Below are 26,658 nucleotides of genomic sequence, written 5' to 3'. Positions count from 1 at the left end.
GGGCGGCCGCAGTTCTTATCGCCGCATCTTATCTTCGTTGCAATCTACGGCTAGGAAATGGAAAAAATGCCATTTTAATTGTGCGATCAGGGTAGGGATGCTCATTCGATGTAGTTAGTCTAGGCTTCCGACTTTGACGGGGAAGAATTTTCAGGTGTCAATAGACTGCGAAGTCTGTCCGACATAGAACAACAACCTCGACTGACAGATGACTTACCTAGTCTTCTTTGGGTTGATCGTTGACAAGAAAGTTTCTTCACTGCCAGAAATATATTCTCGTTGTAATCGAGTATCTCTAACAGGGCTGAACAATCTATTCAACACATGAGCTAATCCAAGGTTCTTGAAGGAAAAAATGAAGCTTATTAAACCGGTAATCACTGATCAAACTGCTGGCCGGGCTCGCTTACATTGTATGTAGATCGACAACATTTTCCCTACGTCCACTTCACCCGGTTGTTCGATCGAGGAAGACGAAGGTTGCTACATTCGTTTTAATTCATTACATTAACATGTTAACACCAATTGTAAATTATCGAATTTGTCCCCTTCGTCGATCGTTTGATTTGTTACTCTCAGTAGGCTATTGCTTTGTAGTTACTGAACTATGCTCTAACCTGATGTGTTGGTAAACACAGCTAAGCATTTCAAAAGTTAGTAAATTCAAAGGATGTACGAAATTAAAATGAAGTGAAATTTTGATGCTAGATCGTCGACGAAAGGAGCGGCGAAAAACGTGATCAACCTCACCACTTGATCGTTCGGCTAGCCTGCTTCGTTCGGACCATATTTTGCGTTTCTTTTAACTCAAGCTTTTTGTGGAATTTTTTGCAGCTATTTAGCAAAGAAATGTAAAATTTATGTAAATTGAATACCACTTTTAAAAATAACCTACAAATCGGTTCATGCATGTCGTGTCGGAAGGACATTTCGCCGACTTCGTGGTCAAACACCCTGCGTCAACACTTTTAGGTTCTGCTGTCGATTCGACGAGTGCCGCCCAAAGTAACACAAAAACAACATAATCGCTCAGTCCGTGTGATTTACGTAGCTGACCGGGTGCAATTGGGTTTGAAGGGAGGGTTCTGCTACCATACACTGTTGACGATCAAAATTGCAGTAGTAATCATAACTAGCTGCTTTGGTGCTCGCTACTCAGCCTCTCACCCCTGCACCTAACGACGACCCTCTTACCTAACCTCTCGACAGAAAACAAGTGCATGTACAACACTTCCAGTAGGTAGGTAGGTAATGAACTTGCCTGCATTTTCTCACAACGAGCCTCTTTAAGGCACCCGCCAGCCTCGACCCTCGCAGTCACCCTGGCCGGGCAATGTTTTCGCGGGCGCGCACCACATCATAGCATGCCTCTCTGCCTGTGGAGTGATGGTTTCCATGCAACAGATGATTAAGATTGAGAGGCACTCCGACAAGGCAGCAGCAGCAGCAGCGAAATAACCTTCTCGTGCAGAGAACGCATGGAATACCTGCCTACCTTCCATAGCTTACTAGATTTGTGATGAGTGCAGCAGCCGAGCCACTGTCGGCACGTTCAAGAGCACCAACTGTCGGTCTAGATAGTCCTGTGTCATTGAAACAGAAAAAGTGCATCTAAGGGTAGGTAACAAAAACACGGCAAACAACAGGCTTTTAATTGTTTAATTAAATGGGTGACGGATTTGTAGCACTTTTGCTTCTATTCTGCTGGTATACTACCTACGGTACCGTCAGCTTCTCCGCACAGCCATCTGTGATTGACGTATCTAGGGCAAAAATGACAAGCGACCGGTAGAACTTTTTTTCCCAAGAGTAGCTCTATTAGTCTGACCCAGGAAGGGCCCACTGACCGGTGCTGTGGTGCGGCAGAAAGCCGACACCTTGGCATCGATGCCAATCAGTTTGCTGTTTGAGGTTAGAATTATTTTTTATTGTGATGTTACGGTTCGCTGGGTTGATCGGTTACTGTGTTTAGATTAATTAGTTTCTATAAAATATAAAAATGATAATCAAGTTGGCCCTTGTAAGATAGCCGCACAATCGAGTCGATGGTTGTTCGAGTACATGGGTAGTAGTTTCTACTCTCATAAATTGTCCTGCCGGAGGAAGCAAACTATGCTTAAAACCGAAATAAAATTACAATGGAATCGATGAAGATTCCATCCAATTCCGCTCTCTTCAAACATGTTAATTTTATCTGTGATTAATGGAGGCAAGTTTTTTTTCATCCTTCCAAATCCAAGTTAGCGGTGCTTTGTGGCGACGTTAGAAAAAAAAACAACAGTTACGAAGCTTTCAAAACACAACGCAATAGTGCGTCCTTGAGTTAAAAATAGGCTAGAATTTGACATTTCAAAAGTAAAATCTTCCCGAATATTCCTTGTGATTCTTGGCAATCTATTAGAACGAAGTATCTGAGTTGGGTCGCTTATATAGTGGTAGAAAGGTGAGAAAATGCGTTAACATTAAGTAAAGCTGTGGGATTCAACGAAAAACTGGATTGTTGCCGCTTCCCTAGAATAATTTACTCTTTTACTGTTTATAAGGGAAATTGTATGTACACCAAAAGCATCGCTTTCAATCCAATCACTCAAATGGCCCTGGGGATCCCCCTGACTCTCAATGGTGCCTGAGCGGATGGTATCCATTGTCAAGGATCAACCAAAGATTGTGCAACGGAAACAAAAGTCGATAGTTAATTAACTCGAGTTGCGATCATTGTAAACAGTGGCTTACCGTACTGCGTAATATTTAAAGTATTTAATATATCACCAAGTGAACTATGCACCCGTTGAACCATCCTGAGTAGCCAATTTACAATATGCAACATTAGTGTGGCTCGTCAGGGGAGCGGGTCGAAAGGCGCTGAAATCGCTTATTAGGATTACTACAAATTGTTAAATATATCCAATTGATGCATTATTGTATAATAACATTAGCATATTTTTCTTCTTTATAGTTTTATCCATTAAAAGTTGTATGACAAGCGATGCTGTCTTGGAATCCTAAAATCGATGACGTAATACCACTAGGAATTCGATACAGTGAAGACATAATGGAAATTAGGCATTATTTCATAATGAAAAAGATGTCAGGAGATGGTCGCCTATTCTCTGCTATTGTTCATGAATTCTATAATACAGATGTTGGATCACACGAACATTATAACAGAGTAATTACGAAATGCAATCGTAGAATATATTAAGAATAATATGGAGGAATACATGGAACCATTGAGAGACACGATCCGAGAGTTGAGACACCTGAATGGTGACAATGCAGAAACGAAAATCTACTTAGACGGCTTAGAGAAACAAATGAATGAGGTAGGCTGGAATGCAGAATTGACGTATATCATGAAAATAGGTCAATAATATACTGTAACCGAGAGATATTGTCACACAAGCTGAACACGAAACGGAGGCACTACGATAGTGTGTTATTCATAGAATAATAAAAAGAAAGAACACATGTTCATCGAATAATGGACCTACCAGATAATACAAGGATAACCGCATCGCAATAACCAGCATCTCTGAGAATGTAAACTTTGAGGAATCCCCTACAGCACAATGAGAAGACACGAAAAATAATCGACTGGAATGTGCCTTAATGCTCCGACGAAAGTAAAAGAAACGAAATGGCCCTTTACTTCAAACAGAACGCTTACAAAATTGAATAGCAGAACGCACGAAGAAATCACATTACTACTAGTACAATGTTAACACCACCAAACAAATCAGGATAAGAATTGGAGGTGGCACAGCGATTGTGATGCTCAAAAAAAATGTAAAGGCAACCAGAAAACAACTCAGAAAAATCAGCCACGATTCTTGTTAATGTATATGCAATATCTTTGGGAAAAGAATCAGTAATAACCAGACAGAAAATAGAGAATATCGCAATCTCTACATCATTAGCTTCCAATATGAAATATAATATAGTAATGAAGGACATGAATTCTCATATCGGAAAGCAGGACCTATCACCTGACGACCGTCGAATAATCGGAAATACCTTACATCATCAGTACTGTAATCCAATGCGTTTGGACTAGAACAGTTTATACATAGTCATATGAATCAGCAAAATTATCCAATATTCAGTAAATCAAAAGCTGTTAAAAAAGTGCAATAATGAAAGGTCGATTTCGCAGTTGGATCACGTGATCATGTCAGAAATGGACTTCGTAAAGATTTTGAACATCAGAGCATATTACACGAAACATTTGGAATGTGACCATAAAATGATCTAATGTGAACAAAGAAAAGAAATGAGGAAACGTATCACTGATTCTTACCTACGACACACAATCCCGGAATAAAAAAAGCTGAGTTTCAATCTTGAACTCTCTAAAAACGAAAATAAAAGACGCAAATGCCATGAGAAAGTCGACCTAAATCTAACCGCAATAGCGACAACGGAAGTGATCAGCGTTGATGAAAAATGGAAAGGAATCGAATCATCAATAATGAAGTAGACCTACAACATCTCCGTCAATGCCAAGAAAAAGTGATGTAGCGATACATGATACATGGTAACAGTGGGAAACAAACTTGCTGACCAGGTCAATCCTCTACGACTCTACGAAAGGAAACAACAAAAGCAAGGATTGCTAAAAAGAATGGTATAGGATATTCATTTTTGCAAAAAAGGATTTTTTTAGAGAAGTCAAAAGAGAAAACGAATGCTCGCATATGATAAAAACATTCAAATTTAAAACAACAACTCAAAATAAAGAAAACATGCTGCGAAAGTATATTCCAATACAGCATTGAAAATAAAGGACACCAGGAAGGCACATCACTAAAGCTGTTCAAGACAAATGATTTTCGAAATGAAGGCCAGAATCTACAAGAAAGACCTACACATTAACAGAAACAATAGTGCATCAGAATTGGACAACAATCAACGAATTTCTAAAATATATCCCAAAGCCTGCTGGATAGTTTGACGGAAATAATGAAGGTAGTGCTCAGGACAAACTAAGGTCCAAAGTCGTGGCTTGACACGGTGTGAGTACCGATTTCGAAATCCAAAGATTACGCATCCTAAAGACGTGGACGACTGCCGCTGCATCACCTCCTAGTCCTTTTAAAATATATGCGAAAATGCTGCTAAATAGATAATAAGAATGAGCAAACCCATTACCAGCATATCAAATGACTGCCCAAAACATGAAGCGCGACGGATCAAATAGTTCTTGGAAGAATTCTCGATGACAGATGGCGTAAGGGATGCAAAACGATTCTGGTTTCTATCGACCCGAAAAATACATTTAACAAAATAAACATCTCAACAACTACTGCTATTCTGGAAGAGCTAGAAGAAGCCAAAGCTTTAATTAATCGAATTGTGACAGCATGTCTACACGAAAAGACATCCATACAATGGTTTGGAACTTCAGAAGGGACGAAAATAAACGGCATTAAACAGGTATGTCATCATCATTTGTTATGCATGCTAAAGGACTTTTTCCAGAGCTAAGACTAGCACAAGGTCATGATATTAAATTACCGTACATCTCTAGGAGCGCAAATCACCGGTAGTTCGATAAGAGGCGCGACGACGTCAGACAAAAAAGGAGCGATCCAGAGTAGATGTAGACAACAGTATCGGAAAAATGGTTAAATTTGGGATATACCGGTAACAACCATGCTAAAATCGCCAGTAGCCCGACGTGAGGCGCGACAACGTCAGACAGAATGAGGAAAGCACAAAAAGCGCTTTTCCATCCATGCTTATTCCTTAAAGAACATCGAGTGTCGGAGGTAGTCAAATGGTTGCACAGTTGCCTGATAACTCCGGTAATGACATACTCGATGGCAGTGTCGACAATTATTAAAAGAAACAGAAATGCTTTAAGAAACATGGATCAGCAAATGCTAATTATCACAAGATTAAGCACCGAAAATGTAGAAGCTGGAGATAAGCCTGCGAAGAAAAAAGAACCTGTAACGAAGCTATCGAACACCAGCCAAACGAAGATACCCATACATACCTCAGGACTGGTTTGACGGACTAACATGGTAAAACTTGGTAAAGGCGACATTCGTAAGCCTCGATTTACACCTTTAGCAAATGTTCCAGATCACGGTCTTACACGGAAAGACCGGAAGCCAATAGCAACATTTTTTCACCGGAGCACTACGTCTTGCTTGTGCAAGTCACTTAGATCACCACAGTAAGAATTAAAATAGCAGGTCCTTTTGTTCTTCAGACAAGGCACACAACGTAAAAGTAACTGTTCTTGTCGTTCACTTCGAGCTGGCACGGGCAGAAGCAATAAGCACTATGAGTGTCGTGACCGTTGTCTGGTGGTTGGACATAGTAACATTTTCTCACCAATTTGTTCAAACGCGAGACAAATATGGTAAGAGTCACCGAAATACATGCCTACGTGCCTGTCTCAGAAATATACACGGTCTCCGTAATCACGTTTGTTATACTAACATTCCTTTCATTCCCTGATGACTGTAAGAACGTGGCCATTTCAAAGTATAGAACTGTCGAAACGTGCACATCAAGGTTAGTTACTCCCAGGTTCCATTTGTTGATTCTGAATTTTTTGCACGATCTTGTTCACAAAAGAATAAAAAAAAGTTTTTCGGTCCAAGTTTAAAGCAAAATGGTTTCAAGTAATTGCAGAAAGCATAAAGCATTTCTCCTTAGTAGATTTTTTTAATTCACACTGCTGGCTTAGATTTGAATGCTCAGGCAAAATTTGATTTGTTTAATTTTCTTTCTTTTCTCTTTTCCAGATCTTCCATATTGATACAAAAACCGAAGCAGCGCTAGTAGCTGTAGGTAGTGATAACGGCAGAGATTTATTTACATAGTTTTATTTTAAGGTAAGTTATGTCAGGCAACTTTTCTGGAAATCGAGTTGTGGGGGTAAATGGGATACGAAACAGAATCAATTGATGAATCCCGAAGGCCATAAATTGAATCTTATTATTTGAAACTTCAAATCTCTAAAGTTTTTAACCTTTCAGTTTTTTAATTCTTTGCGTTTTTTGAACCTGAAAGTCTTAATCATTGAGGTCTACGCCGTATACCAAGCAATACAATGTCCAATATGACCTGACCACCTATTCTACCTTGGCCCTGCGACCTACCGGCAGTGAGGGGTGCGCCAATCATTTATTAAACGTCCATCGTCATTTCGATTTATACCTCATTCATGAACGCTGTCGCACAGCAGGTACACTCACTACCTACACCCCATTGATAAATAACGGCCGTGTGTTGTTGCTAGTACCGGTCGCCAGTACCACTAACCTTGATCCAATTTTTGCTGTTTACCCGTCTACAATGCAGACCTTGGCTTGGATCGCCGGCTTTTTTTTTGTAATCACTTTCCCATCTTGTTTCTTTTTCTTTCGTGGTTTTCCTTTTCGAGCGATCCGACCCTGTTATTAACTCAAATCAGCTTATTTTTGCTTTGTTTCACTCACCTGATGGTTACCGGTGAGCACCTCGATCGTTGGAAGGATGTTCCGCATTTTAAACATTTTCCAGGTGTCATCACGAACCCTGGTAAATGAAGACCGCGGTGCTTTAGGACACCTTCAGTCAGTCAGTCAGTCGGTAGCGGATTTCGCAGAGCTACCGCTCAAATATTGACATCTCGGTAAACGATCCGTTCTCGTCTTTCTCCTCGCCTTCGAAGTTGACCAACTTGTGTTGGTAAACATCCTGATTCTTCCGTAGTTTCGCAGCAAATCGGACAGTAATTAGTGAGTCAACATAAACAACTAATTCGTCGTCATCGTTACTGTCATCGTGAGATACGTTATTGCAAGCCACGATCACGGGACACAGCATTGAAAAAATATCAACAACGGTTCGATGAGCTCGTTCCGCAGCGATGCTTGACGGTGGTAGTAGCGGTCAGCTGGAACACGGTCAACCATTGTCGACCGCAAAGGGCTCTTCACTCTTTACCCACCCTTTGTGTGTATATGTACTACGGGCGAAAAGTCACAGATGAGCAATTTCCGAACCTTGATCACCTTGATTTCTGCACGCAGTCACACCCCACAACGAAGCGACAATATATACGGGGTTGAAAGGACGCGGAGAAAGATTCACACGACGCAGCATACTCTGATTCCAGTAGTGCGTGTAATAAATGTAAGGGTTTTCAAGGTGGGTCGCTGTAGGCTGCGCACGTTATTCTTCAAAGAAAAGTTTGTTACTATTTTTTGACAGTAACGTTACCCGATCACTAATGTCAAGACCAAGATCGAAAAGGAAAAGCAATAGGAATGCTTTACTCACGGAATTCGGAGGCAAACAGAAGACCTGCTGGCATTGAAGATCGTTTAAAAAGAGATCTTCGTGTGCGTAAAATAAACGCCAAGTATCACTACAGAAGTGTTAAACCCCTGATAAAAAACGAAAGCAAATCCAACAAGCCTCCTTCGATCATAAATATTAACGCTCATATTTTTGTTAACGATATCCCAATCGTATTTACAATTTCTCGCAACATTCTATGGTAAATACGGCACGCAATCTTGCAGTGACTATTTATGAGTAAGTGCACATAATGATACCCCATCGAATATTTCAAACTTAGAAGAACCTGAACCAAGCTCTATCATGCCACACTTGCATCTAAAACCCCTTTCTAGACGCATTCAACCACGGTCAATCATACTTTCTAGAATCTTCAAACCAGTTCAGCACCACCCGTACTTTGAATCGGTTTGAAAGTCCACAAATAGTTGTTTATAAACAGCACTTGTCGTGTCACCGGATAACCTGCGCCATCGATGGATTATTCCATCGAATTTTCGCGAAAGCAAGTGGTCCGGTTCTTAACCCTGTCGTCGACTTATATTACCGGTCCGTCGTCCACTGATGGTGGCTCGTGATTGCAGCAAGTTGTTGCAACACCCCTTTCCCACTATCCATCCGTCACCCTCACGCCAGCAACGGAATATGTCAACCGACATGCGATCACGGCTTCGGATGGAATCACCTGCAAGAACAATTTCGAAACGTCTTCTTTGCTGTTTTTTTTTTAGGTTGACAGTTGCTGCTGGCGGTTGATCCGAGTAGGCGACACATTTCGGAGTCGCCTTTCCTCATCATACATAGCCGTACAGTATACACTCAGGTTTTTTTTACGCGGGGGATACAGGCCGCGTAAATGAAAACCGCGTAAATTTCAAAATCCGCGTAAATGAAAACCGCGTAAATTTCGAAATCCGCGTAAATGAAAACCGCGTAAATTTCAAAATCCGCGTAAATGAAAACCGCGTAAATTTCAAAATCCGCGTAAATGAAAACCGCGTAAATTTCAAAATCCGCGTAAATGAAGACCACTTAAATTTAAGAATCCGCGTTAAAGGGAACCTCGTTGATGGATACCGCGTAAATTCCAAAATCCGCGTAAATGAAAACCGCGTAAATTTCAAAATCCGCGTAAATGAAAACCGCGTAAATTTCAAAATCCGCGTAAATGAAAACCGCGTAAATTTCAAAATTCGCGTAAAAAAAAGCCGCGTAAAAAATACCGCGCAAAAAAAACGCGTAAAAAAAACTTGAGTGTATACACTAAACTGGTTCAATTTTTTACTTTTAGCTCCACCAGGTTCTATTCATTCCTTCTATGGCCCTTAGGAATTGTGCAAATTTTGGTACCGATCGGTTGTGTCTACGTATCCTCCAAAAATTTCAAAGTTTATATGGAAATTAGTATGGAAAATCGGTTAAAATTGAAAATAAATTCTTAAAAAATCACCTCATCAATCAATTCATGAGAACACTATATATTTCTAAAGGTATTCTTCTACTGAACACATTCGTGGAACATTTTGAAATGTTTGAATAGCTCCATCATTATACAAGTGTAAACTAGGCTTACCACCCATCGCTCCCGTATGGCAGACACAGCTATTAAAACAGGGTTGCTATGATTAATAATAAAATCCACTTGTTTTGAAGTCATGCTGCTTCTTCAGTTAATAACTTTTCTCAGCGAATTTTCACAACCTTACAATGTTCCACGAATGTGTTCCGAAAAAGAATACCTTTAGAAATATATAGTGTTCTCATGAATTGATTGATGAGGTGATTTTTTAAGGATTTATTTTCAATTTTAACCGATTTTCCATACTAATTTCCATATAAACTTTGAAATTTTTGGAGGATACGTAGACACAAGCGATCGGTACCAAAATTTGCACAATTACTAAGGGCCATAAAAGGAATCAGTGGAGCCTGGTGGAGCTAAAAGTCGAAAATTGAACCAGTCTAATATACATATTAATTGCCATTTTCGATGACCATACGTCGAGCAGAAGTGTCAATTTTTTGCGCTTTTGCTCGAAAAGGTAATGCAAAAAATTTGCACCGTCATCGTAAAGCCGAATTGGTTTCGATGGTGTTTTTATGAGTGCGCAAAAAAACACTGCAGCAAAGGCTCTGTGCTTTGAAATGCAAATCGGTTATTGCACTCTGATTAGCAACCCGATTGGACGAGTGCAATTTTTCGTTTCGGTGCTTACGGGAGCGGAAGCAATGCGGTCAGCACGCTTCGTAGTTGGAATATTTGACCTCCGGAGAGGTTAGCTGTCGGTGCGAAAAAGCACATTTGCAAACACATGCGTTCGCTTGCAGGGCAGAACGGAGCCGTTATTTTTTTGGGTTGCCAAATGACAGTTGTTGGAACCGAACAAGTTTCTGAATCTATAAATTATTTTGGGGCTCAACATAAAAGCTGGGTTGCGTTAAATTACGACGATTGTATAAATATTACTGTCCTGATCTATTATAGAATCCTGTAAATTTTTTATAACGATCGAAACTATAAAAAGATCTTTTAAAACTTTCCGAGAATTTACTCCGTTACTAACTTACTTAATTATTTGCAATGTTATTTTGGTCCACACTATAATATTTTTATATGTTGGTATAACGAGTCAGCTTTTTCACGACAGAGATCACGGTTTTTAGCAACACTTCGCACCGAGGGTCAAATTAATTTATTCCGATGGTAGTTGAATCTTTTTAAACTTAGAATTACCATCTATTTAAGCTCCATCTAAATCATTGTTAATCGAATTTGGATAGTTTAAAAGTACTATATAAAAGGATGAAAATTTTACTTCGATATATCGCTGTAAAACGAAATGTACATTAAACGATCGTATTTTTATATGCAACCTATTTAAGTCAATCTCAGAGTTCTCAGTACATTTTGAAAGTAGTATATTTACGAAAATTAAATCACTTTGATTATATTAAATAACACGGAAAATAATCAAGATTCTTCTTGAGAATTTGTGTATTTTTAACAGTTATGTGCCCAACAAAAAAACACCTTTAACAGGCCAACGTGGGTACCCGGGTACCCACAATTTGAAATGCTCATAACTATGGCTTCCTTTAACCGATTTGGACACTTTTAGATGTTTTGGATTCAGAAACTCGTCCACTTTTTGATTCTGTAAAGTTGAACCGGATGAATGGATCTGGTTCTTGGTAATCCGGATTTTCCGGGGTAATGTTCCAGTACTAGGGTATGATTTGTAAATTTTAATAATGTCCTAGCAATATTAGTATCAAAACTCTTCAAATTGTCTCGGAAGTCTGTTATTTATTGTTACGGGACCCTATGGCAATTTAAAAAATGGAATTGGAATGGAATGGCCACTCACGGCCCCACGGGAACCTGCTCCGGAATGTCCGTTCCGGGATCAAATCACCAAATGGTTCCAAAACCACGAGATACAGCCTACTGATACAATTCCAAGAATTTTGATACCCATATTGCCAGTATTCCATTGAAGTTCACAAATAGTATCCCAGTACTGGAACCTGCTTCCGGAAATCCGGATTCCCGGAAACCGAATGAAGTAACCCGATTCATTTTTACCACGTCCAAAAGCGAATGAGTTTCTGAATCCAAAACACCCAAAAGCATCAAAATCGGTTGGAAATTACCTTAGTTATTGGTATTTCAGTTTTGTGGGTACCCGGGTACCCACGTCGGCCTGTTACGTAGTAAAAAAAATCAGGAGCCCCTCCTAACTCCCTCCCTTACTATATCAACAATATTATTAACCCAAAAGCTTGACTTAGTGAAGTTCTAAGATGTCGCAAAGTTTCGATTTCCAGCTATGGATAAAACATGGGAATTTTATTACTTGAAACCTAAAAAGGTACCCGGGTACCGCGTCGGATACACAACGGTTAAGAACAATAATGATACCTGGAAAAATAGACATTGAAGAGTATTCAACAATCTACTAGCTATAACTTTTAAAGTAAGTAGGATAAGGACTTAATGCTTTCAGCAAAATGATTCACAAAAGCAAGTTCTACAATTTTGTCTTTCGCTAAAAATAAATTGTTTCACAATATCTCGCTTCTAGAGTGGAATTATTAGTGACAACACAGTATGTTGCTCTCTCTAATGACCCATCAGATTTGCTCCTGACATTCCACTCTCTATGTATCACAAAGTATCGACCCACTTGGGGACCATTCATAAATTACGTAACGCAAAAATTGCCCAAAATTGACTCCCCCCTCCCCCCATGTAACAAATTGTCACAAATTTCTTCATCCCCCCCTCCCCTGTTACGTAACAAATTCCCAGAAATTTTTTTTTCTTCGGTGAAAACATGTTACGTAACGATCTAGTTAACTCCCCCTCCCCCCTATGTCACAACATGTCACAACTTGTTGTACCCTCTCCCCCCCCCCCCCCCCTAAAAGCGTTACGTAATTTATGAATGGTCCCTTGTCCAATTGCCATCTCCGTCACTAAATTCCCCAACTCTGTCGTAAATGTCGTGTCAAATTTCACCAAAAATTCGATTGGTTCTTGGGTGGTCTTATTCCGGCTTAAAGTTAAACCACTTAATGTAAATCGAATTGCAAAGGACCTAACGAAACATATTCAGCCATTAAACGAAATTGCAAAAATTAGTGTTGTTTTGTCTGACCTAAAGAACTGGTTTGCTTGGCGATCAGCTCTTCACGTTGGAGTACAGCACATATGTACCTTCACAGGACGTGGAGGTTGACGGTGTGGTTATCAAGTTGAGTTTGGCCGTTTCAATGACCTCGCTTCCGTCTGCTAAAAAATTGAATGCGAGCAATTTTATCGGTTGGCTTTGCTCTGCTTGACCACGTCTGTATTGATAATGTTCGTCTAACTTTTCCCCTCTACCTTGTTCCACAAATCATGAACTACCTTACGGGGAGAGTAAAGTTAATTCGGTAAAGACGGTTTTTTGAAAATTTGTTCTGGAAATAAAGTGAGTGCTAGTATATCTATTAAACTTCCATTTAGTAAAGCAACATCAGAATATTTTTTCCTAAATGTTTAAAATATGGAAAATTCATCGAGTGACGCTAAATCTCAGGAGTGTCCTCGAAAAAAAAGTAAGTTACTTTTTCTATATGAGGAAGGCAAAAACGTGGTTATAGATTTTACCACCAAGTGACTCAAAATTATCTGAATTCATCCAGAAATTTATAGGCAAGGGACTCTGTCATGCGCAGGATTCCCAAACAAAAAATCAAAATCCCGGCCATCCTAAGGTGGAGTTTCTAGCTATTAAAATGATAACATCACCATCCCACAGGGAAGACTCGTTTTTTTTAATCCAAAATTTTCAAAAAGAGACATTTTGGAATGGCAATTGAAAAGATAACAGGACATTTGATGGCCAGAATTAAAATTAAATTTGCGTAATGTGATAGTAACCTGACAGAATAAACATGTGATAATCTGACTTTCATAGTTCCACGATGTTGTGTGAGCATGACGAGTGCCTTGACCAAAAAGGAACGATGTAGTAGGACGGATTGAGTGTAGCACAAATAATAAATGCAATCCATTGACGTCATTTAGGTAAGAAAATGAGGAAGTGCAAATGATGTGCAAAAACCGTTCTTCGGTGCCCTCGTCGTTGCCAGAGTGTAGAATTGAAGTTGTGCATTCCGGCACACGTGGTAGTTTTTCTTGGCGAATATCACGTTTACGCTTCGGAGAATTTTTTTGGATTAATTTTCCTTGTTTTTTTTAACATGTTTTTTTTCGATTATTTACTTAAACAACATCTTGAATTGTTATATTGTTAACTCACGCGAGATATCTGATGCGCTTTCATTGATGACGAGCACTTTCCTCTCACACGATCACGTAATGTTTCGAACGGAACCTTGAATTGTTTAGAGGCTGATCGAATACTGGTGCCATCTCGAACAGATGCTATTGCGTTGTTTATGTCCTCTTTACTTCGTTTTGGCGTTTTTTGCGCATGAAATTATGCACACTTTATTTGTCAAAATAATTCAAATTGACATTATATTACTGACCTATAGTGCCCCAAAGCGTATGTTTTATGTTGATGTCCGTATTTTTTAAATAAAAATATCGCAAAACCAACACAACTATCGTGTTCATTGAATGAAGTTGGGTTTTACGTTTCGAATTCTCCTCATCTGTCCTACGCCACCTTGTGAATAAATTTCAGCGATAAATGTGTTTTATTAGTTTTTAGTCTACGGAAGCTACAATAGTACGCATTTACATTGTCCTGTTTAGATTTGTTTAGAACAATACAACATTCCTGATGTGATGAAACTGGATTGCGTTGACATCACCCAATTTCGGAAAAAGTCACATATTCTCGTCCATGGAACATTACAGCCTGGGCGGTTTACTAATCTTGCCACCCTTTAAAATCAATCGATATAATGTGGATACTGAACGCACTTATCACCTCGAGGTTCATTCATGTACTATCCTCGCTGTTGGAATAGAATTGTCTAAAATAAATTGAACCTTGAAATGAAAATACTTGAGCGACGCTTGAATTTGTTCAATGTCACTCCGGCCTTGCTGTACCGCATTTCCGTATGATACTAGTGCATTCAGCTTGGTTGTTTGATGCTCTTCGAACGTTTTAATCATATATGATAAGAATCATTATGCGATTTCAATTCAAATTTCAGCCATTTTAGCAACGTGCCAAACGATTTCAAAATATCCACGTGGATATCGAGAAGGACGCTCAATGACGAACCAGACGTTTACCCTGCGCCGAATCCTTTGATGAATTTTGGGAATACAACTTGTGGACTGTTTGTGGATTTTAAGGCGGCGTGGGATTCAGTGAAATGAAACGATAGTGCTTGGACATGGCTTTCCGACAAAACTGACGATTCGTATGACGCATAGCGCTCGAAGATGCGATACGAAAATCTTTTGTGCACAGGAGCAGAATGGCTCCGGCATTTTTAGCGTTGATCGCAGAGTAGTAGAAGAGTCGTTCGTGGCTTTTTGAAGGGAGGCTACTGGAGTTTGACCAACTATAAATTCTGACAAGATAAAATACATGGTAGTTGTGGCTGTGTGTATGTAGCCTACAGACGCGCACAAAGCTTGATCTGTACAAATCAATAATAGTCCCTGTTGCTTTGTAAGGCCATGATGAATGAGCGTTGAAGGAAGCAGACACTTGAGTGCTCCGTGCTTCTGAGAGAAAAATTCTGCGCTGCGACATGAAACGAGCTGCACAAAATATACAAACATGATCACTAAAACTTTAAAGGTACTGACTGTACATTTTCACCATATACGTCATACGGTACTGATTATGTTACTCAAGCAGAATCGATTGCTTCGTAGAACAAGTTGAAATATATCGTCGAATGTGATGACGTTTTATACGGCATTCCAGCATCTATAGATAGATGATGACACTATTGAAATAAGGATACATGATCTGCCACCAGGTACTAATGTTTGCGTTATCAAACAAAACAGATGTCAAAATTAGGAGAAGTTGATATCATTAAAGATGATATTTGGAGGAAGTTCTGCCCAGCTTTTTGCAACGGTGTTCGTGTGGAGAAAGCATCCAACAAAACCTATCCCCTCCTACCTGACCATCCAATGCAAATCACTCCAAGGTGTAGCCCGAGAACATTAGTTACGCACCCAAAGCAGATCTCCACGCACCAATTTTGTTATCAACTGGAACACGGAAACCCTTGTGCAGAGGCTACCCAGGAAAATCCATCTGTTACGACCAAGACAGGTACGCCGTTGGCTTATGATAAACCTCAAACGGTTGCTAAAGCAATGGCTGCAGATCGGGCAGTAACAAATACTAACTCAACAACGATCGTGCTGTGTACAACGAAACCAACAGCGAAGCAGCAATGATTACGCCAAAGGTGCCTGCTAAGAAAGCTGTCTATTACGATTTTAATAGAACAGCAATGAGACTCATTCCAAGAACAGTGTCCAGGAAAGACCTTTTCACTACACATACACCACGAAGTTTGGATCGACAAAAGTTTAAATTTTAAGTGATTGCATCATTTTACATTTGAGTTCTGTGTGTCGATAGTACATAGCATAAAAGACGCGCAGATGTACGTTCTATCGAAACATACCTGCGATAAAATCTAGCATTGACATTGAGCACAGATAAACAGGAGCGACACTCCGTTTTCTCAATCGTTCCAGAGAAAGTCAATTTTTGCTATAGTTAATACAGGCAGTTGAAGGCGATACCCACTAAAAAATGCTCTCATGGTAGTAGGCCATGAGCAGCTCGACATGTCTGTTTGTTTGTGCTCATACCTCAATGAGCTACCTGTCGAAACTATGCCACTATAGTAAACTGGTTTTCTCAGACCTCCCGTATCCACCACAGACGTATCGATCGACTCGAAAAAAAGCCGCCACCAGAGCTAAATTTGGAAACCAAATAGATAGTAGTTGATATATTTGAAATGCAGAGGAACCTGTACCACTGAGAGCTCCTCCCCTTCTTTGGTGAATCCCACAGCAGCAGCTGAAACATCCCTTCCCCGAGGGGAAGGAATCTCACCCAAAACACGTTCAGGGTACATAACAAAGCATCAGCTATACGAGTCTTCGTACCTCTCGGTGCTCTGCTAAACCCCGAGGGGGACACGACGACCGCGACAACGCACTTCACGTTGCGCAGTTACATAACCACTTACAGAGCCAAGGTCATTTGCCACCGTGCCGCGCGTTTGACCACTGCACTGCTGCCAGTTGGCTGGGACGGTGATTTTCCGAAAAACAAAAAAAAAATATTTCACACACTGCCACACTCGTGGACTGCATAGCTAACAGATACCACCCGAAAAAAACCGCTGAACTACTGACTGGAAAATATTGTTTGTTTATGCTAAAAACTTCCAACACTATCGCGATCGCCGTGAGGTTCCCACACCGCAGCAGCAGTGCTCACTGTACATAATTGCATCAAAATAATCACCACCACCAACACCAGCGATCGGGTGTGCGTTTGTGCACTGCTGGTACGAAAGCTCTGAACCTTTCCAAGAAGAGCAGGTTGCCCAAAAGAATCATGCTTTGGCACCGATGCCGAAACCGATCGGAGGTCTCTCCATCATCAGCCGCAGAGTCAGCAGCAGCAGCATCGACGATGGGTATCCACTTTTACTTTCATTATCTCGGTTAGTAGGTCTCCCGGGAACCTCACACAGCAGTGATCGTGCTATGCTCCGTGGTACGGTACCTGGTTGGTGGAAATTGGATTCGGGTTGGGAAGGGGGTTAATCGAAACGATCGCTTTTACGTTCCAACAATAATTGAGCTGGTCGTTTCTCGATCGGTTTCCCTGGCGACACAACGCGAGATGAAAACAATCAATTGGACTTTTGTGACCAAGGTTTTGTAACTTGATTTCACTACTGGCCTCGGTGTGGGGACCCTTGTCGGAGTACTTCGCGGCGGTAGTGTGTGCCCTAGCTACGAGGGGACATTTAACGGCTGATAATTGATGAGTTATGTAAAGTGTTGGAATTTCTCGCGTTCGTCATACCACTGCCTTCCGATATAGGCAGTGACTTGTTGTCTTTTTGACTGTCAGTGTTTTGACCGCACCATAGAGTGCGGTACCGCCGTGCTTTTGGAAGTATTTAGGCAGATTAGGGCGCACAGACGTGGTGTAACATCCGGGGAAGTGGACTACCGATTGCGAGACCAGTTCCGTGCTGGAAGAGAAAGAGATTGGTATCTATCTGCTGCATCGCTTGCAGTACTGTGTGGGAACAAGCGATTGGTAGCAAGTCGTCGTAGTAGGCCGTGCGTTCTTTAAATTGGGATGTCAGTTTTTTCGGGGTGGTAGCAGCAGGATGGTTAATAATAAATATAGCTCGAAAACGTTTTCAATAGGACCAAAGTACATTGAGAGCCTCTTTATATTCACTTTCCAATTTGTTAATAACTTGAACGCTTTAATATTTTTCGACTAACTATTCACAAAATATGCTACACAAGACCATCGGCTTTCGATATGTACTGGAAAATTGATGGAAAGTTTTATAGTGACGCCGTCAAAAGACAAATTAAGTAAAGACACTATTGGTTTATGTGTGAAAAGGTTTCATTACAACTTTTTAAATGATATATCATAAATCCACTAGTGCAAGATTATTTATCTATTTATTTATTCATCCATTCATGTGTAGACTTCAAAGAATGGTATGACAATAGCTAAGTTGCAGTTTAAATTATTTTCTAGACATGGAGAGGTCAATTTTCTCGCACTTTTCATTATAATAATGCACCATCCTATTGACGGGGCTATTTTTAGCATAGTTTACCCTAAAATATAGTTCTTGGAAAAATTTGCGGGTTCTTAGATACATAAAATTTTATTTGTGAGGGTAACGATGCAGATTATACACGTTGACGAATATGGTCGTTATTAAAATGAAGCATGGCAAATTCGGGGCGTTTTTTGCATGTTTGTATCTTGATGTGAATGCAACGTGCTTTATACGATGGAAGAGGGAATGTCGTCCAGTTTAATTCGCGATGTGCGTACAAAGTTTTTTGAACTGATTCGATGCGCTCTTCGTACAAAACAGAGTATGGATTCCATACTACGCTGAAATATTCTGAAAATTGGTCTGACGTATGTATTGTATAAAGATTTAATTTAGTAAAGGTCTGTAAATTTATAGCTGAAGCGTTTAATAAAACCCAGCATACTATTTAGTTTAGTTATACTTGTGTTTTAATGTGCTCTGAGATTACGTCTGAAACTCTTACAATTTAACGTTTTCCTGCAAGTTGATTTCCTAAGTGTATGTCCATTACGATGCTTGAAGTTGTTCTGCTGAAGGTTATTGAGCTTCATTTTTTTAGGTTAAGGTGGAGTAGACCTTAGCTACACCATAATGTGGAACAGATTGATTTCGTTTGGGAATATTTCAGCGTCTTCGGCATTTCATATTTTCATGAAAACTTTCATGTCGTCTGCATATGGGGAGCCAAAAAATGCTAAAATTCCTGAAATATAAGATTCATAAATCTTTGATCATTGAGCTTCCGCTGTATCTATGTATGTTTATATATATATTTTTTTTTATTTCTGATCTGGAATCCAATATTTTTTCATTGCTTCAGTTCTGAATTCCATGATCTCATTATTTCAGTTTTACTAGGCTGTTATTTCCATTGTCTTTTGTCTAGACTTTTGCCGTTTCTGTTTTCCTCGTGTTGTTTATGTTTTTTTTTCTTGGTCTTTTTCTCTTTTTGTTTTTTTTCCGTATTTTTGTCTTTGTCCTATTGTCAGTTTGTTTTTATCTTTTTGTTTCTTGGTCTTTTTGTTTGTTATGGCTTTTTGTTTTTGTCTTTTTGTTTTTTGTCTTGTTTTGGTCTTTTTGTATTTGTCTTGTTGTCTTTTCGTATTTTTGTCTTTTGGTATTTTGGTCCTTTTGTCTTTATCTTTTTATCTTTCTGGTTTTTTGTGTTTTTGTCTGTTGTCTGTTTTTCGTATTTTTTGTCTGTCTTTTTGTCTCTTCGTCTTTTTGTCCTTGTTTCTTTTCGTCATTTTGTGTTTTTGTCCCTGTCTTTTTGTCTTTTTGGTTTTTCGTTTTTCTGTCCTTTTATCCCTTTGTCTCAGTCTTTTTGTCTGTTTGTCTTTTTGTGTTTTTGTCTGTTTCGTCTTTTTATCTTTTTGCCGTTTGTCTTTTCAACTTTGTCCCTTTGCCTGTTTATCCTTGTCTTTTTATCTTTTTGTCTTGTTGCTTTTTCTTTTTGTGTTTTTGTGTTCTTGTTTTTGTCTTTTTATCTTTTCATCTTTTTGTCGTTTGTCTTTTGGTCGTTTTTTGTAGTTTTGTCTTTCGCTTTGTGTATTCTGATTTTCGTCTTCCGTTCTGCCTCTTGCATTCCTGTATTTTTTACTCCGTCGTCGAACAATTTCTTTGTTTCTGGATCATGTGCAGCAGGTCAGTGTTTCTTAACCTTTTTAGTTTCATTTTGTAATCTTTTATGTCTTAGGACATTTTTTAATTTATTTTTTTCTGCTGTTTTCCTAATTTTTGGGACTTTGACATTCCAAAAATTTTTGCTTTCTGTTTGAACAATCTTCAAATTTTTATCTGATTTTTTGATTTGAATCGTTTTAAATTGATTAGAACCATTCCAATTCTTTAGTTTTTGAAACCTTTTTAATTTTATTTAGGATTCTAGTAGTTTTGTTCTAAGCTCTTTTGCGATTCTTAGAATCTATTCCAAATAGTTTTGAGCTGCTGTTTTTTTAGTCTTTTTTTAGTTTTTGGTCACTTGAACTATTCTCGAGCTGTTTTTATTCTCTTGATATCTAGGATTTTTTCGAGCTTTTTTATAATGCTTTAGGGTTTAAATAGACTTGAATATGCTTTGAACATTTTCTGTGTGTTTTTGGATTATCTGTAAATGGGTTTTGGTTTCTCTTTGGATACTTGGGATCTCGAGCTTTCGAAATCCGGACCTTTCCAAAAAATTTTGAACTTCCGACCTGACTTATTTTAACTCTCGAGCCTACCGTATAATCGAACTTTTGGAGTCCCAAACAATCTTAAAACTTTCAAACATCCCGACTCTTGGAGTTTCAAACTTTCAGGCATTCAGATTCTCAAACTGTTGAAGAGTCCGAGGATTCTTCGCTTTTCTAATTATTATCAGAGTCACGGAATCTTGAACTTTTGTATCATCGGACTCGCAGATTCTCGAACTGTCTTTGTCTCATACTTAATAAAAATGTTTTAATTTTTTTGGACTCGCAGAGGACCTGGATTCTTGATGTCTTGGATTCTTGTATTTTCTAAGGCTTTGGAATCTCGGCTTCTTCAACTGCCGAGCTTTTCAACTCTCGATCTTGGTTGATTACTTGGAATCACTCTCGGATTCTAGTACACTCAGACTCGTGGATTAGTGGTTGTCTTGAGCTCGCGGATTCTCTCTCTCCAACGATCCTACTATCGCACTTTCCATAATCTTTTAGAACTCTTTAGACATGAATTAGATTCGGGAAGCTTGTACACTGACTTTCGTAGTATCGTATTTCTAGATTGTCCTAAAAAGTCCGTTTAGTAGACCCATTTCGAAATTTTTATTATTTCAAATGTGTAAAAGAGCTCCGTTAAACTATTCATTGAGCTCTTCACAATTAATATTTTGCAAGGTCGTATCGATTAGAATACATCCTCATTAAAGCACCGTTTCTGTTTTCATCACACTATTTTTCATGCCACCATTGCTTTTTTACCGGTTGTACTGGATATTGGTTTGGAGATACTAGGCGCAAACCTTGTTATTTTTTTGTTGATACCGGCAGTAATTTTCAAGATAGTGGTTGGCTACTTCACTATATTTTAGTAGCTTATGTTGCGGGCTTTTTGTTGGTGTTGGTTGCAGTAGGTTGATTTTTCTTGAAGTCCTCGGCACATTACCCTTATTATGTGCCGTTTGGAAGAAACAGAACTAGCATGTTGGAATCTAAAGCTCTTTTACAAGACAATGTTACAATGTTCTTTTTTTCAAGTATTCCACTTCTCTGTGTTAAGACTTGAATCTTTTAAGGTGTTTGGGTCTAGTGCGTGGTGTAGACGAACTTCAATTTCATCGTCATCCGTATATTCAAGGATTTTAGTTTTAACGTTGTCATGTTCGACACCGTGTTACATGTTGTTCTTCACAAAGAAGTTTTCTGCCTGAGCTTAACTTGTCAAACGTTCTCAATGCACAATTTCTCACGTGGTGTAACTGTACGTATTTCTCTTCCTTAAGTTAAGTCTACATATTCACTTCACAGTAACTGTTCTACCTCATGTACTGTAGATCTTACAGGAGTTTGCTTGAATTGAATCGAAATTGTGTTTTCTGTAGGTGGTTAATTTCACTGTGCAGCCGAAGGCGACAATACAGTACTATTGATGCACGTAATAAAGAAGATGAGAAGCTAGCTTGGGTGGTATTCACGTTCCAAAAACGTGATGTTGACAAAGCATTGTGAAATACTGAAGCACGAAAATGACAAATTGCGCATCGAAAAAAAAATGAAAAAAATGTCGAATGGAAAATAACCGTAGTTTTCAGTAAGAATATGAAAATAGCCCGGCTTTAACGTATTGTCGGGTACTGATGAGACGAAGTCGAACGCAGATTCCACAATGAATTAAAAAAAAATATCGTCAGTTTTACCTCGGTTGTCTGTGAATCAGTAAGCAGTCCAAAATTGGTAGTACTTCCGACAAATTGTTAGGTCTGGCAACCCTGCATGCCACAACATTGGTAACCGTAATTAACACATCAGCACAGCTATCCACCGCTAGATGGCAATAAGTTTTTTTTATCGACCTAAGAAAAAATCCACTTGTGCTGAGCGAACGTTCGAACACTGAGTCATGACTTTGGGATGCATAGAGGAATTTCAATATCGCATGTCAATGAATGAACGGTCGCCATTTTCCCAAGAGAAACTATAGCAATTCATTGTCGCTGAGATGCCTTCAACTTTAGGTACTCTATTTCAGTCATTTTTTGCAATATTCGGCACCGATTACTTCATAACGAGAAACCCTGATCTTCCGGTTGCCGCTTTATCCAACGTCCGACCAATCGGCAACAATCCACCCTGCACCCAATTAGCCAAATATATCGGTTAGTCGGTGTGACCAATGCAACCATGAATTAATCAACAACACCGAGGAGCTTTTCAACTTAAAAAACAAACAAAAAAAATAAACTTGTAGAAAATATCAACACTGAAGACGATGGTGAGATGTTTTCTCGCGAGCGTACATCGCGACCCTGATTTGTGTTCAGTGTTGTGTTTGTGTAGTATCCACGCGCGCCGCCTGCTGTGTTGCTGCGGTCGGGGAGGTATGTCAGTAGTCCAGTCCTAGCCCAGGGTGGTGCCGACCGTGGCGTTGTGTAAACTCGGACGAAGTGATGCTGGCGGACGGACGTGTTTGGTAAACTTGAATAGGAAAACGCATGCAGCAATAACCACTGGAAGTTGCATTGTTTTTGTTGGCTTGATTCGTGTTATGATAGCCTTCGAATGGGTGAATTGCATTTTTACCGAATAATTGCGGACAATGCTTCAATATTCTAAATGATGTTTTTATTTATATTAAATTTGAGGGTACCATGGCACGTCGTGCTATTTTACGATGCAAACGCACCAAAAAATTCCCCAACAAACCTGTTGCATATATCAGCACCTCCGACATCAGTTTTTCGCCCCGAGCCGTGTGTGTCTGGTCTGGAATATTTCTGTCTAGCAAAAAGCCGAAGAGGAGTGATAAAACAAGCTTCGCGTTACGCGATAAATCATTCGACTTAAGTATGAGCTTTTTTTTGCTAGAAATAACACACCAAGGGTGTTGAGCCCAGTCTTACTCTATTCCGTATAGTAACCCCTATCCGTTTGAAATTGTTGTCTAGATAGACTTCTTTAACGCATGAGTGACAATCGGGATGCTCGATTCGAATCATCGTTCTACTCCAAAACGAGAATTTCAAAATTTTCACGTAACTTCTGTCATTCGTATTAAAGAGTTTATGCAGACGAATTACCGAAATACTGTAACATCGTCTCTAACACGGTCAAAATGAACGATTGACCCTACAGTGTCAACCGATCTTAGAGCCGCTCTAACCTCACCCATGCACCCGATCATGTACCTCTCGCAATTGCACTCATTTTGCATCGCGTCGATCGCGCACCATCATTCACATCTATTGGTGGTGAAGCGTAACAGTTAGCTGTGCAGCAACAGCAGGCGTTGCAAGTCTATCAAAAATTGATCAAATGCAAGCGTTCTTTTTGCTGTTGTTTATCTTACGCCAAATGAGTGTCACCAGTGACTCTCACTCTCACACTCTCTCACTTTGTTTATGATATTATTTTTGTTGATTTGAAACAGGGCGATCATTAGTAGACTCGAGTCGGGTGAGAACTGCCGCCCATGAGTGTCACTCCCTTCTTCTATAACCCGCTGCTAGAGTTTGTGTATGTGTGAGTGTTTGTGTTTGGCACGATATGTCTCCACATCGCCGTTCAATCGGTCGTGCCGTACCTATTTGATTGGGGACTCTCGCGTACCGTCGTCGTAGTCGTAGTCGTCATCGTCGCCTGTGCACTAGCCGTTTAGCTCAAGTTTAGTTTAGTAAACTTTCAATTGTCAGCGTGTTCGGATCGTATCCCCTAGAGTTACAGTGCTATAGTTTCGCGGCGCGGTTTTCCTGTCCACAGTCGTTGTGCATTTCAAGAAGGGGGCAAACGCAACACACATGCTTATCGCGTATGTGCTGGGAACCGTGGGGGATAAATAGAACCAGAGCTAGAACCTACCGTGGCAGTGCGTGTACTCCGGAGAAACCAGGCGGGAGCTCTCCTGGTTGAAGTTTTTTTTTCCATTTTGTCCGTGCAAGGTTGCTGTGATCGATCATGTTGAAAGTGTACTGAACCGTTCGTGAAAAGTATTGCTTTTATTTTTTGTTTTTGTAGTGGGTCATCGTGCAATCTAGTTTGTAACCGTTTCGTCGAGTGCCATGTGGAGTGATTTGTTGCCAAGAGGCACAGTTTAGTCTCGTTTCGGCGTGCCCGTTAGGGGAAACGAAACTTATCGTTTAACTGCCAGAAAACTGCATCGAACCAGTGCATGTAAACAGCTGAGAGCGTTAATCATAATTAGTATAGTTTAGTGCCAGTAAGTAGTGCGAACTGCCATTTGGAGGATATAGAAGAGGCCGTATCTGGGGCTCTGAACCTACGCGAAGTCTTCCAAGCAAGCCGCAAATCGACAGTTGGAGACCAAAGGTGAATATCGCTAGCGACTTTCGGCACCGAATGGTGCTGAAGAAGATAGTTTGGACATTGCCGAATGGGGCTACGCCACCACCTTCCCCATGTCCACCACCTCTCATCACCAGCAATGTGCGGGTTATGTAACCTCTGATGGGGCAGGTTTTTTTTTTATTTTATTTTTTCGTTCGCTTCGCTTTGTAAATCTCCAAAATTCGAAGATAAAACAAAAACGAAATCGACTGCTCGGCTAATGAGACGCGGGATGGAGGGAACTGAAGAGCTTGAGGGGCCGTTTGGCCAACTCGAGATAGAAAGGGAGGTCGAGTGACGTGATCGGATGATGATTGTGTGTTTAGTCGCAAAAATTAGGTCATACACCTCGGCATAGCGCGCACAGCAGCAAACCACGGGGACTGCTACGGTTCGGGATTTTGTCGCGCGCGGGATTGACTGATAACGATATAACGTATGATGATGATAACAACAGGCGCGTTAAGTTCCTGCGGAACATTACGAAACGTGAAATCAGTGGTGCTCCAGCTAGATAACCAAATTGGACATTCGATGGAAGAGGGTTTTGGAAGCGAATTTCGGCGGGTTCTTATCGCGTCTGCGATGAGAAATCGTGCAAATGGACTGGTACTTATCGGGATTAGCCTGTTTCTGGTTTCGAATCCGGGTGATTTTTCGGGCCCAACGGCAGGTGATGCTTGTGTTGTAGCTTTTCGGGTAAAGTGCAACAAAAATCACTTCATATAATTTGGCCGTAGTTTCGGTGAAAAAAGATCGTTAAAAAAATTGCGATATGGAGAGTGTTGGTCTTTTCAGTCAATTTCTATACAATAGTGCAATATTTGAACATTTTTCTAATTTTTTTTAGCAAAATATTTAAAATTGGGTATGTGACAGTAAATCTTTAGCAGGCATTTTGAAAAATGCTGTTTACACCATAACTAAAAATCTCTGGGCAGACGTACACGTACACCTGCTATTTAACAATGTTCTTTGTTTAATTTAGTACATTTTAAAGAAAAGGTTCGAATTTTTGTAAAGTTTGATGGGCTTCAAGGACATCACTGCAAAAATTACAGAAGTTCTATGTAGCTTAGGCCAGTTTTACGAACTTCAGCAAAGTTGTTTGTGTGGGCACTACATACAAATGAAGTCTACAAGCTTCAGGGACGTTCTACGAATTTTTAGAAACATCAGAGAGATTTCACACATTGTGTTTAGAATTCATCTCATCAGACCTACTTGGAGGTTAGACAACAAATTAAAAAATGACACAATTTGTATGTACAGTTAAAATGACAGGTTGTAACTGATGTCCCAGAAGTACGAAAGTTTTTGTTATCGTTCATTTTTGATAGAGGCAATTATTATTTGTCAATGGTTTTATTTGCTTCTAGCTTTGGCTTGAGAAGAGGTAAATCACATTGTTGCACTTTTCTATTACTATTAATGCAGTCATCTTCGGGTCCTGGAGGCTTCTGATATCAATATGTTAATTTCTTTGGGTTCCCTCATATATCGG

The 26,658-nt window shown here is 39.8% G+C and overlaps 1 protein-coding gene across 4 annotated transcripts in view; it reads left to right on the top strand.

The window, feature by feature from the left end:
* Window positions 1-26,658, top strand: part of LOC131676782 (elongation of very long chain fatty acids protein AAEL008004) — a 153,058-nt gene that overhangs the window by 46,044 nt on the left and 80,356 nt on the right. For 2 of the 4 annotated variants that reach the window (XM_058956090.1, XM_058956087.1), the window contains exon 3: window positions 6,759-6,848. The exons of 1 other annotated variant lie outside the window; for it this stretch is intronic. The gene's annotated coding sequence lies outside the window, so the exon portion shown is untranslated. Of the gene's footprint in view, window positions 1-6,758; window positions 6,849-24,480; window positions 24,619-24,824; window positions 25,137-26,658 lie in introns of those variants that run through there. One more of the 4 variants, XM_058956088.1, reaches the window with a different exon arrangement.

This window comes from Topomyia yanbarensis, chromosome 1 (genome assembly GCF_030247195.1).
Source record: "Topomyia yanbarensis strain Yona2022 chromosome 1, ASM3024719v1, whole genome shotgun sequence".
Lineage (NCBI taxonomy): Eukaryota > Metazoa > Arthropoda > Insecta > Diptera > Culicidae > Topomyia > Topomyia yanbarensis.
Note: the sequence above shows the minus strand (reverse complement) of the source record. Positions and strands in the feature narration are given on the sequence as shown.